General features: G+C 45.8%; 1 pseudogene; it reads right to left on the bottom strand.

The window, feature by feature from the left end:
• Positions 1-9773: 9773 nt before the first annotated feature.
• LOC106574350 (ladderlectin pseudogene) lies at positions 9774-11254 on the bottom strand (annotated as a pseudogene).
• Between the last annotated feature and the right edge of the window lie 230 nt (positions 11255-11484).

Here is an 11484-nt window from a genome sequence, read left to right as displayed (position 1 = left end):
TTTCCTAATTTCTTCACATCTGAGGAGAATCTACAACATATTGGATCTTATCCTGGTCCCGTAATGTACCAGAGTGATCAAATGTCTTCCAAAGATCGAGAGAGATTCATGACTTGGTATGAGACAGTACGTCATAACACCTTTGATTTCCATAAAGAGATGGAATTATACTGTGACAGAGGTACTTTTAGGACTAAAAACAATCACGTGATGTTGAAAGCCAAAGGTGTGACCCAAAACAATGAAAATACCCCGCGTGTAAACTTGGAGTCAATCACACGCTTGGTCGAGGGGTTCATAAACCACCTGGAATAGTGAATTGGAAATGTCGAGCTCCTACAAAGAGATTGTTGGGGATGAAATCTACGTAATTCCCCACTTACTAAAAGATTCCAGCTAGTCTATGATGAGTGATTACTTTTACCTGACGGGACCACCTTACCCTTTGGTTACTGACTTTATGGTACAAGCCCCCGTGTGTCTTAACCCTTAAGATATACTGGATGCTGTAGAAGGTTTTGATCACAGGTTACAACTACCATTTTCAGCCTAAATCACAGGAACATCCAATAGCTGTAAAACTTGTTTTGTACAAAGTATTTTAGACAATTCTGAACATGTATTATCTCAAAAATCTGACAATATTGTGTGGTGTTATTCATGTTATCAACCTTTGTATGATGAGTTGTTGAAGAAAATAAAAATCAAGTTTGTTGAAGGATTCCTGTCTGATGATGAACTTTAACCTCCTCATAAAAACAATCTGCTGGTTTTGGATGATGTGCTATTTGCCGGTAGTGAACATCCTGAAACAGATCGAGCATTTACCCAATATACTCATCATAGAAACCTGTCCGTGCTTTACTTGGTGCAAAATGTGTTTCACCAAGGTAAAAACAGCCGTACCATTAGTTTGAACGCCAATTACATGGTTTTGTTCAAAAACCCTAGAGACAAACTACAAATTAACACTCTAGCTCAGCAGATGTACCCGGGAAGGAAATCCTACTTCATGGAGTTATGAGGACGCTACCAAAGAACCATTTTCTTATTTAATTGCGGATTTTGAAATCAAATACTCCAGAACACCTGAGGCTCAGAACAGGATTGTTTCCGTGGGAGTGGCCGACATTTTACATTCCTAAAAAGTAAACAATATGTCTCTGCGTTTAAAAAGACACCTACCGCTCTTGAGATCCCTAGTTGGGGCTGCCCCTAAAGAATGTCAGGCCATCTTGGGTCATTGTTTTTCAGATCTCATATTATCACTATATGAGATTGCTTTGAATCTTCTCAAAAGCCGCATTCCACTCACCCCGACCCAATTAAAACAATTGAAGAGACATAAGACCGCGATCAAACTCTTTGCCAATAAAAGGTCAAGTCTTCAAAAGAAAAGACATGCCATAAAACAGTCTGGGGTTACCTTCTACCTTTACTCAGTATAGCCGTGTCCTTCATCACCAGCCTTATTGCTGCCAGACGTGGGGGTTATCTTCTACCTTTACTCAGTATAGCCGTGTCCTTCATCACCAGCCTTATTGCTGCCAGACGTGGGGGTTATCTACCTTTACTCAGTATAGCCGTGTCCTTCATCACCAGCCGTATTGCTGCCAGACGTGGGGGTTATCTTCTACCTTTACTCAGTATAGCCGTGTCCTTCATCACCAGCCTTATTGCTGCCAGACGTGGGGGTTATCTTCTACCTTTACTCAGTATAGCCGTGTCCTTCATCACCAGCCTTATTGCTGCCAGGCGTGGGGGTTATCTTCTACCTTTACTCAGTATAGCCGTGTCCATCACCAGCCTTATTGCTGCCAGGCGTGGGGGTTATCTTCTACCTTTACTCAGTATAGCCGTGTCCTTCATCACCAGCCTTATTGCTACCAGGCATGGGGGTTATCTTCCTTTACTCAGTATAGCCGTGTCCTTCATCACCAGCCTTATTGCTGCCAGACGTGGGGGTTATCTACCTTTACTCAGTATAGCCGTGTCCTTCATCACCAGCCTTATTGCTACCAGGCGTGGGGGTTATCTACCTTTACTCAGTATAGCCGTGTCCTTCATCACCAGCCTTATTGCTACCAGGCGTGGGGGTTATCTTCTACCTTTACTCAGTATAGCCGTGTCCTTCATCACCAGCCTTATTGCTACCAGGCGTGGGGGTTATCTTCTACCTTTACTCAGTATAGCCGTGTCCTTCATCACCAGCCTTATTGCTACCAGGCGTGGGGGTTATCTTCTACCTTTACTCAGTATAGCCGTGTCCTTCATCACCAGCCTTATTGCTGCCAGGCGTGGGGGTTATCTTCTACCTTTACTCAGTATAGCCGTGTCCTTCATCACCAGCCTTATTGCTGCCAGACGTGGGGGTTATCTACCTTTACTCAGTATAGCCGTGTCCATCACCAGCCTTATTGCTGCCAGGCGTGGGGGTTATCTTCTACCTTTACTCAGTATAGCCGTGTCCATCACCAGCCTTATTGCTACCAGGCGTGGGGGTTATCTACCTTTACTCAGTATAGCCGTGTCCATCACCAGCCTTATTGCTGCCAGGCGTGGGGGTTATCTTCTACCTTTACTCAGTATAGCCGTGTCCTTCATCACCAGCCTTATTGCTGCCAGGCGTGGGGGTTATCTTCTACCTTTACTCAGTATAGCCGTGTCCTTCATCACCAGCCTTATTGCTGCCAGACGTGGGGGTTATCTTCTACCTTTACTCAGTATAGCCGTGTCCATCACCAGCCTTATTGCTGCCAGACGTGGGGGTTATCTTCTACCTTTACTCAGTATAGCCGTGTCCTTCATCACCAGCCTTATTGCTGCCAGGCGTGGGGGTTATCTACCTTTACTCAGTATAGCCGTGTCCTTCATCACCAGCCTTATTGCTACCAGGCGTGGGGGTTATCTTCTACCTTTACTCAGTATAGCCGTGTCCTTCATCACCAGCCTTATTGCTGCCAGGCGTGGGGGTTATCTTCTACCTTTACTCAGTATAGCCGTGTCCTTCATCACCAGCCTTATTGCTGCCAGGCGTGGGGGTTATCTACCTTTACTCAGTATAGCCGTGTCCTTCATCACCAGCCTTATTGCTGCCAGGCGTGGGGGTTATCTACCTTTACTCAGTATAGCCGTGTCCTTCATCACCAGCCTTATTGCTACCAGGCGTGGGGGTTATCTACCTTTACTCAGTATAGCCGTGTCCATCACCAGCCTTATTGCTGCCAGGCGTGGGGGTTATCTTCCTTTACTCAGTATAGCCGTGTCCTTCATCACCAGCCTTATTGCTGCCAGACGTGGGGGTTATCTTCCTTTACTCAGTATAGCCGTGTCCTTCATCACCAGCCTTATTGCTGCCAGGCGTGGGGGTTATCTTCCTTTACTCAGTATAGCCGTGTCCTTCATCACCAGCCTTATTGCTGCCAGGCGTGGGGGTTATCTTCTACCTTTACTCAGTATAGCCGTGTCCTTCATCACCAGCCTTATTGCTGCCAGGCGTGGGGGTTATCTACCTTTACTCAGTATAGCCGTGTCCTTCATCACCAGCCTTATTGCTGCCAGGCGTGGGGGTTATCTACCTTTACTCAGTATAGCCGTGTCCATCACCAGCCTTATTGCTGCCAGGCGTGGGGGTTATCTTCTACCTTTACTCAGTATAGCCGTGTCCATCACCAGCCTTATTGCTGCCAGGCGTGGGGGTTATCTTCTACCTTTACTCAGTATAGCCGTGTCCTTCATCACCAGCCTTATTGCTGCCAGGCGTGGGGGTTATCTTCTACCTTTACTCAGTATAGCCGTGCCCTTCATCACCAGCCTTATTGCTGCCAGGCGTGGGGGTTATCTACCTTTACTCAGTATAGCCGTGTCCTTCATCACCAGCCTTATTGCTGCCAGGCGTGGGGGTTATCTTCTACCTTTACTCAGTATAGCCGTGTCCTTCATCACCAGCCTTATTGCTGCTAGACGTGGGGGTTATCTTCTACCTTTACTCAGTATAGCCGTGTCCTTCATCACCAGCCTTATTGCTGCTAGACGTGGGGGTTATCTTCTACCTTTACTCAGTATAGCCGTGTCCTTCATCACCAGCCTTATTGCTGCCAGGCGTGGGGGTTATCTTCTACCTTTACTCAGTATAGCCGTGTCCTTCATCACCAGCCTTATTGCTGCCAGGCGTGGGGGTTATCTTCTACCTTTACTCAGTATAGCCGTGTCCTTCATCACCAGCCTTATTGCTGCCAGGCGTGGGGGTTATCTACCTTTACTCAGTATAGCCGTGTCCATCACCAGCCTTATTGCTGCCAGGCGTGGGGGTTATCTTCTACCTTTACTCAGTATAGCCGTGTCCTTCATCACCAGCCTTATTGCTACCAGGCGTGGGGGTTATCTTCTACCTTTACTCAGTATAGCCGTGTCCATCACCAGCCTTATTGCTGCCAGACGTGGGGGTTATCTTCTACCTTTACTCAGTATAGCCGTGTCCATCACCAGCCTTATTGCTGCCAGGCGTGGGGGTTATCTTCTACCTTTACTCAGTATCGCCGTGTCCTTCATCACCAGCCTTATTGCTGCCAGGCGTGGGGGTTATCTTCTACCTTTACTCAGTATAGCCGTGTCCATCACCAGCCTTATTGCTGCCAGGCGTGGGGGTTATCTTCTACCTTTACTCAGTATAGCCGTGCCCTTCATCACCAGCCTTATTGCTGCCAGGCGTGGGGGTTATCTACCTTTACTCAGTATAGCCGTGTCCTTCATCACCAGCCTTATTGCTGCCAGGCGTGGGGGTTATCTTCCTTTACTCAGTATAGCCGTGTCCTTCATCACCAGCCTTATTGCTGCCAGACGTGGGGGTTATCTTCCTTTACTCAGTATAGCCGTGTCCTTCATCACCAGCCTTATTGCTGCCAGGCGTGGGGGTTATCTACCTTTACTCAGTATAGCCGTGTCCTTCATCACCAGCCTTATTGCTACCAGGCGTGGGGGTTATCTTCTACCTTTACTCAGTATAGCCGTGTCCATCACCAGCCTTATTGCTGCCAGGCGTGGGGGTTATCTTCTACCTTTACTCAGTATAGCCGTGTCCTTCATCACCAGCCTTATTGCTGCCAGGCGTGGGGGTTATCTTCTACCTTTACTCAGTATAGCCGTGTCCTTCATCACCAGCCTTATTGCTGCCAGGCGTGGGGGTTATCCTCTACCTTTACTCAGTATCGCCGTGTCCTTCATCACCAGCCTTATTGCTGCCAGGCGTGGGGGTTATCTTCTACCTTTACTCAGTATAGCCGTGTCCTTCATCACCAGCCTTATTGCTGCCAGGCGTGGGGGTTATCTACCTTTACTCAGTATAGCCGTGTCCATCACCAGCCTTATTGCTGCCAGGCGTGGGGGTTATCTTCTACCTTTACTCAGTATAGCCGTGTCCATCACCAGCCTTATTGCTGCCAGACGTGGGGGTTATCTTCTACCTTTACTCAGTATAGCCGTGTCCATCACCAGCCTTATTGCTGCCAGGCGTGGGGGTTATCTACCTTTACTCAGTATAGCCGTGTCCTTCATCACCAGCCTTATTGCTGCTAGACGTGGGGGTTGAACACAGAGTGTGATGGCCAATAAAATGTACTTAGTGCCTCATCAAAAGTTGGATAGACTTAAACAACAATTACAGGGTCCTGAAAATATCAGACAAACAGCGGAAAATGATTTGGATATGGCCATGAAGGATATTTTGAACAGAAAAGGATGAATCCCTATGTTAAGGTCCAAAAATACACAAACCTCTTTGCAAAGGTATTTGGCCTTGGTAAAACAAGGTGAGAGAGAGACCAACCATTTATCGCTTTCCCTATGGGAAACCTTAAAGGATGACGCGCATAGAGAGAGCCATGCCCCTGTAATGCCTGGACTGGTGATCTTACCAGTTGAAGATCAAATACATGTTGAAGATAATGTCTGCATGACTTGTTGACACATGTTCCAGCATGTAACAGGAAAAATGTTAGATACATTATGAACAAGATAAAAGATTCAAAGGCGGCCGCTACTTGGAATGACAAAGGAGAGTTTATCTTTCAGGGGGATGTTGTCAGGGGTTCACATATGATGGACTTGCTTAAAAGTATCTCTGCATCCCACCAGACTGCTGATGATAGAAGACCTCCTGGGTGGCTTCAGTTTCTTAAAGCCCTGTCAGTCCTCAACATTCCCCTCTCAGGTCTACCAAACTATAAGCATCACCAACAGATTCAAACTTTAAAACAAAACCCTTCAAAGAGCTACAGCACTCCTAAAGATGTTCTTGCAACCCCTCCCCCTTTTGAAAGGGTTAGTAATAACTCATTTATGGACGAGTCCTCACCCTTGACCTTTTCCTAATCCTGATCTCTCAGGGTGGTTAGACTTTTGAATGACTTCTGAATGACTTTTGATTCAATTCAATGAATTGTATTTAAAAAAAATGATACAATTTAACATTTGTGAAATTCTTTAAACATTTCACGTGAGCATACGCCTTGATTACAGGGTCTTAACCCTCAGCTCCATCTGTCTTCCTTTAACCCTCGTCTCCATCTGTAGTCCTTTAACCCTCGTCTCCATCTGTCATCCTTTAACCCTCGCCTCCATCTATCATCCTTTAACCCCCGTCCTTTAACCCTCGTCTCCATCTGTAGTCCTTTAACCCTCGTCTCCATCTGTCATCCTTTAACCCTCGCCTCCATCTATCATCCTTTAACCCCCGTCCTTTAACCCTTGTCTCCATCTGTCGTCCTTTAACCCTCGTCTCCATCTGTCATCCTTTAACCCTCGTCTCCATCTGTCATCCTTTAACCCTCGTCTCCATCTGTCGTCCTTTAACCCTCGTCTCCATCTGTCGTCCTTTAACCCTCGTCTCCATCTGTCGTCCTTTAACCTCGTCTCCATCTGTCGTCCTTTAACCCTCGTCTCCATCTGTCATCCTTTAACCCTCGTCTCCATCTGTCGTCCTTTAACCCTCGTCTCCATCTGTCGTCCTTTAAAACCCTCGTCTCCATCTGTCTTCCTTTAACCCTCGTCTCCATCTGTCGTCCTTTAACCCTCGTCTCCATCTGTCGTCCTTTAAAACCCTCGTCTCCATCTGTCTTCCTTTAACCCTCGTCTCCATCTGTCGTCCTTTAACCCCCGTCTCCATCTGTCGTCCTTTAACCCTCGTCTCCATCTGTGGTCCTTTAACCCCCGTCTCCATCTGTGGTCCTTTAACCCTCGTCTCCATCTGTGGTCCTTTAACCCCCGTCTCCATCTGTCGTCCTTTAACCCTCGTCTCCATCTGTCGTCCTTTAACCCTCGTCTCCATCTGTCGTCCTTTAACCTCGTCTCCATCTGTCGTCCTTTAACCCTCGTCTCCATCTGTCATCCTTTAACCCTCGTCTCCATCTGTCGTCCTTTAACCCTCGTCTCCATCTGTCGTCCTTTAAAACCCTCGTCTCCATCTGTCTTCCTTTAACCCTCGTCTCCATCTGTCGTCCTTTAACCCTCGTCTCCATCTGTGGTCCTTTAACCCCCGTCTCCATCTGTCGTCCTTTAAGCCTCGTCTCCATCTGTCGTCCTTTAACCCTCGTCTCCATCTGTCGTCCTTTAACCCCCGTCTCCATCTGTCGTCCTTTAACCCTCGTCTCCATCTGTCGTCCTTTAACCCTCGTCTCCATCTGTCGTCCTTTAACCTCGTCTCCATCTGTCGTCCTTTAACCCTCGTCTCCATCTGTCATCCTTTAACCCTCGTCTCCATCTGTCGTCCTTTAACCCTCGTCTCCATCTGTCGTCCTTTAAAACCCTCGTCTCCATCTGTCTTCCTTTAACCCTCGTCTCCATCTGTCGTCCTTTAACCCCCGTCTCCATCTGTCGTCCTTTAACCCTCGTCTCCATCTGTGGTCCTTTAACCCCCGTCTCCATCTGTCGTCCTTTAACCCTCGTCTCCATCTGTGGTCCTTTAACCCCCGTCTCCATCTGTCGTCCTTTAAGCCTCGTCTCCATCTGTCGTCCTTTAACCCTCGTCTCCATCTGTCGTCCTTTAACCCCCGTCTCCATCTGTCGTCCTTTAACCCTCGTCTCCATCTGTCGTCCTTTAACCCCCGTCTCCATCTGTCGTCCTTTAACCCTCGTCTCCATCTGTGGTCCTTTAACCCCCGTCTCCATCTGTCGTCCTTTAACCCTCGTCTCCATCTGTGGTCCTTTAACCCCCGTCTCCATCTGTCGTCCTTTAAGCCTCGTCTCCATCTGTCGTCCTTTAACCCTCGTCTCCATCTGTCGTCCTTTAACCCCCGTCTCCATCTGTCGTCCTTTAACCCTCGTCTCCATCTGTCGTCCTTTAACCCTCGTCTCCATCTGTCGTCCTTTAACCCTCGTCTCCATCTGTCGTCCTTTAACCCCCGTCTCCATCTGTGGTCCTTTAACCCTCGTCTCCATCTGTCGTCCTTTAACCCCCGTCTCCATCTGTCATCCTTTAAGCCTATCCTATGACACCTACAGTATTCACCTCTAACACAGACCTTGTTTTTTTCCTAGTGCTCTTTAGAAACCTGAATAGCAACTACATCCAAGCAATAATGTGTTCTGCTGGACAAAACCTTTTGTTATCTGTTTATTTCATTACATCATCAACATTCCTAGTGGTCTAGGGAAAGTAATAATACTTTTATTCAGTTCTAACTGCAAATTCTAATAGACAGTGGTCTGATGTTCGAGGCTCACAAACAAAGTGAGAGAGGACCCACTCAAGGCTGACTTCACTATCAATCTGAAGCATGACGTAAGCTTCATATCCAAACGCCTTATAGCTATGAGTTTGATGCTTCTAATGGAATTGTGTATAAAGAGTCATTTAAATTATTTGTTTTTAACGTTTTGAAATATCTGCTACTGTCATGACGGTATGGAGAAAAGCAGATGTTTTTATTTCATTTGTGTCTCTGACACTGCACTTTCTTCAACTTGTACTTCTCTGCTGTCCCCTGTCCTTTCCTGCTCTTGTTGACCAGTGAGCCTACAGTATACGCTAACCTCGCCTTAAGCGTAGTAGGTGCAAATAAAGTGAAGTATAATTTTAATATAACCTGGTGTCACAAATGAATTTCCTCCGACAATTGCCCAATAGAAGCAGCTTCCTCCTCATATCTCCCTCCTCCTAAAGCCCTACTGGCTGTCACATTGTTGTGTGAGGGACTCTCCGTCCCTGTGACTCCGCCTTTTCATTCTTTTCTGCCTTTTAATCTCAGAGCTTCTTCAGTCCTTCATTCAGGGGAGAAATAGAATAACACTCTCTCTCTCCCTCTCTCTCTCTCTCTGTGGACACATTCCCTGTCACATTTCTTAGCCTCATGGATTTAGCCTCAGATATGAAAGACAGGGAATGGTAACACTTTACAATAAGGTTACATTAGTTAACCTGAATAAATAAATCATTCATTTAATATCTACTAAGTATTTATTCATTGTGTGTGTTTACTAAGCCATAAATGCATTAATACATTATTTGAAAAAGCTGATAATTCATGTTAGTTAATAGTTATATAACTTTAATTTCCTGCATCTAAACCATTCAGAAACAAATGGTCTGTTAGGAAGAGAGTTACTCATTCATAATTAACAGCATGATAAGGTTTTATCATGTATCATGTATTATTTTTAGTGATGCAGGTTCATGTCATTGAGAGATTGTCTTTATCTAGTTTAAAAACAACTTACCATTGACTAACTGATGCCATGACAACTTGTTAAGCAATAGCAAATGAAGAAAACACTGAATAGTTTGTCATTTATCTTTAATTTGAAAAGCAGGATCATCAACATCACACAGTTTCATCACAAGTTTACCTAATGTTAGTTAACCTGAAAGGTTAGCCTACCTAAACAGTAGCTAGCTAACAGCAGATCATGACTTAGTATAAAAGTCTGCACTGAACTTCAAAGGCAGTTTTTTCAGTAGCTACATGTTTGCTGTTTGCTGTCTCTTGTAAATTCCTCTGTCATTATTTCTAACTGTTAGATATGGCTCGTTGGCTAATCATTAGATAGGTGGATAGCTTTTTTGTGAATACATGTTTTATTTGTCATGTTGGTGAGCTGCAGTGAGTGACAGATCTTGGTTTGAGTATTGAAGTGTAGACTGTTGACCCCTGGAGGTGGGAGGTAGAGTAGCTGTGTCATTTCCTAGCCTACAATCTTCTGCAACAGAGCGATGCAAACTTCCACTCACAGGGCATGTCGTACCAGAGCTTCTCACTTGCAGCGTTCATCTGCAGACAGTCCTCTCCTTCTCCAGCGTTATTGGGCTCACCAGTGTTCCAGTTAGTGTAGTCAAATCTGGACCCATCTGACCACATCCATAAGCCCTCCTTGACTGCATCAAAACCTCCAACCCAGGTGTCAGGTATGCCATTGGTATCCTTTGTCAGTGCTTGCATGAACTGGTACTCTAAAAGGTTATGCACGGATGCTAGGTTTCCACCAAGTGCCAAACAGTTTTGCTCCGAATCTGCCCATGACTGCTGAATGCTGACAAACTTGAAACAGCGTGATCCATATGTGTGCCAGTCTGAAGGACATGAACTTTCCTTTGTCCCCTCCTGCACTGCTGCTACCTGAGCCTCAACAGGAGCAGTCTGTTCCACCTCAGTCTTCAGTAAGGGTTCTAAACCAAGGAGCTGGGTCAGGTTTGTGTCGCCCAGTGCAATGGCAGCACTCAGAAGCAGAAGGATGGCCAACTTCTCCATGGTAATATTTTCCTGTCAGAGAAGGAATCACAGGTGGTAGTCTGTAGGTTCTGTTCAGCTTGAGAAAGAGGAACGCTTTTATACGTGTAGCTCATCAAGCCACAAGGACGAAGTACCAAAAAACATGTTTACTCTGAATCTAGATCCTATTGGGAAATGTAGCCTCATCCTTCTGCCAAATATAGAGTACATTACAGAAACCTTCTGACATCTTTAGTCAGGTGATGCACCTAGTTCCACTACTTACACACACAGCCCTATACCAGCCCACAAACTATAACCATGCATGTGGTGTGATCCTATTTGAAACCATTCAAAAGCCAAGAACACACAAACACAAATAAATAAATACTTGTGGCTCACCAAGCCACAAGGACAATGTACAAAAAACATGCTGACACTGATTCCAAAATTACCCCCCAAAAAAACATGTTGACACCGATTCCACATCCTAATGGGAAATGTTTCGTAATCCTTGTGGCAAATATACACTGAGTGTACAAAACATTAAGGTCACCTGCTCTTTCCATGGCCTAGACTGACCAGGTGAATCCAGGTGAAAGCTGTGATCCCTTATTAATGTCACTTGTTAAATCCACTTCAATCAGTGTAGATTAATGTGAGGAGACAGGTTCAATGATTTTGGAGCCTTGAGACAACTGAGAGATGGATTGTGTGTGTTGCCATTCAGAGGGGAAGACAATAGATTTAAGGGCCTTGAGACAACTGAGAGATGGATTGTGTG

The sequence above is a fragment of the Salmo salar genome, unplaced genomic scaffold, assembly GCF_965601325.2.
Source record: "Salmo salar unplaced genomic scaffold, fSalSal1 ptg000335l, whole genome shotgun sequence".
In the NCBI taxonomy this organism is placed as follows: Eukaryota; Metazoa; Chordata; class Actinopteri; order Salmoniformes; family Salmonidae; genus Salmo; species Salmo salar.
Note: the sequence above shows the minus strand (reverse complement) of the source record. Positions and strands in the feature narration are given on the sequence as shown.